The sequence below is a fragment of the Pteropus vampyrus genome, unplaced genomic scaffold (genome assembly GCF_000151845.1).
Source record: "Pteropus vampyrus isolate Shadow unplaced genomic scaffold, Pvam_2.0 Scaffold7, whole genome shotgun sequence".
Lineage (NCBI taxonomy): Eukaryota > Metazoa > Chordata > Mammalia > Chiroptera > Pteropodidae > Pteropus > Pteropus vampyrus.
The window spans coordinates 7918378-7920771 of NW_011888788.1; the positions used below are offsets into that span (position 1 = coordinate 7918378).

A 2394-nucleotide genomic window follows, 5' to 3' on the forward strand; every position below is an offset into this window, starting at 1 on the left:
TATTATATACATATATAATATGTACATATTTTGTCTCTCACTGCCTTTTACTGTCTTCTAATTGTCCTTTCTTTTTGTAGTTTCAATATTTGTGTGAATTTACTTTTGTTATCTTACTTGAATAAATTCTGATTCCTCTATTTGTCTATGTATTTTATCGATTCTGAAAATTTTCAACATTATCTTTTCAAATTTTTTCCTCTCCTCCATTCTTTATTATATCTTTGCAACACAGGTTAGACTTATCCATTAGATCTTTTTTTCCCCATCATCCGTGCCATTAACTTCCTTCTACTATTTTGTCTCCTTTCTTACCCATGTTATAGTCTATGTAATTTCCATCATATCTTGTCTTTCTCACACTAATTCTCTGTTTAGCTCTGTGTAAACTATGTTTAAACCCACACTCATGTTTTTAAATCAGCAATTATATTATTTTCATTTCTAAATATTTTGTGTAGTTCTTTTTAAAATCTTTCTGGTTACTATTGATGATGTCTTGTTGCTTACTCCTTTCTTTAAATGATTCCATATTTCACATCTTTCAGCATTATATGTTTTTTCCCCTATATTTTCCAACTGACGGTTTCAATACCTCAATTCTTTAGGCATCTAAATGTCTAGTTTGTTTTCTCTGCTGAGTCTATCACATGGTAGTTTGGTTCCTTATTTAGTTTTATTAATCTTGATCCATGGAAAAATAGGGGTTAGATTAAGGATGTCTTCCTTCAACAGAGTAAGTGTTCCTGTTGGTAGCCATTCCAGTCCCTCCTTCCAGGTCCCCAAGGCTTACTTCCTGTCTCAAGGTCTAGTCTTCTGACTGCTGCACACTGATATGGGCATATGCTTTCCGGGGAAGTCCACCCTTTACCTTTGTTTAAGCAGTGTGAAACTGCACCTGGGACAAAGGGTAAAGAAATGCTATAAGAATCTCTTTTTGGGAAAGTGTTACTTAGTGAAGTCAGAAAAAGTTCTCTGATGAATCAAGTCTTGAGCCAATCTCTAATGAAAATTGGGAGTTAATTAGGTTTTTTTTAAATGTGAAGTGGCAAAGTTCTGGGTAGCAAAGACCACACATACAAGTACCCTGTGGCTAGAGAAAGAGTGACAAGCATGAGGAATTAATTTACTTTTCAATTTGGGTTGAGCTCTTCTAAATTATGTACAAACACTGTGGGAGACACTTAGTGGATCTTACCTGCTATGGGACTGCCAGAAATCTGAAAGAGTAATGTGAGCTGGAATTATTTTGGGAAAGTTCCCAGATCAAAGGGGGTGGTAAGGTACTCTTAGAAAGAAGAAAAAAATGATTTTTGCAGACAAGAATAGCAGACAATTAAAAGTCAGTATTGGAAATGGGCAAAGTGACTGCAGAGAGAGAATCCAGGCAGCTTTGTTCTAAGGCAGTGTCCCTCAAACTTTAATGTACAACTGGGATCTTGTTAAAATGTAGATTCTGGTCTACGGCCATGCTACCCTGAACAAGCCCGATCCTGTCTGATCTCCATAGCTAAGCAGGGTCGGGCCTGGTTAGTACTTGGATGGGAGACCACCTAGAAAGACCAGGTGTTGTAGGCGTTAAATAATAATAATAATAATAATAATAATAATAATAATGGATTGTAAGCTGACAAGGTCCTTGCAATCTGTGAGGTCAACCAAGGGTTGCCGCACCTAAAATAAATAAACAAACAAACAAACAAATAAATAATGTAAAAGAAAATAAAATATAGATTCTGACTCAGAAGGTCTGGCATGTACCCTGGAATTCTGCATTTTTCACTAGCTTCCAAGTGATATAGACACTGCTAGCCTGGGACACACTTTGAGAAGGGGGTGAAAAAAAAAGTATGGTCATCAGAAGTAAGAACATACCTGGATAAAACAAAATCGCATCCTGGGAACCTGTAATACTGAGATAGAAAATTTGGAACTGAGTCTATTCACTGAGCTCTAAAATTGTAAAACTTTAAACCCCCTGGGAAGTTTATTAGTATATAGATGCTCAGCTCCATCCACCCAATTCTGTTTTCAGTAAGTAGGGCTCAGGCCACCAGAGCATAAACAATTCTCCAGGTGACTCTAATGTACAACAAAGTTTGAGAACCATGTAACTAGGCAACAAAGAACCAAGATAAGATTATGTTATCTGTAGTAAAAGGATAAAAACATTTTAGGAAAGAATCTGGCAAATAGGGCAGGACACGGGCAGAGAGAAAATCATTTAAGAATGCTAAAGCAAGGCTGCTTTTTGATGCCTTTACAAGCTCAGAGCCCATACTCCCTCATTTAATCCTCATACGATTCTCTTAAGACTCAGCTTTGCACATGGTCTTAGCTCTAGCCTTTCACTTTACTGTGAGTTTATTCAGAAATTGATTTGAAAGAAAAGTA

General features: G+C 36.5%; 1 pseudogene; it reads left to right on the top strand.

Moving 5' to 3' along the window:
* The first annotated feature begins 1459 nt into the window (after positions 1-1459).
* LOC111746739 lies at positions 1460-1578 on the top strand (annotated as a pseudogene).
* Positions 1579-2394: the final 816 nt, after the last annotated feature.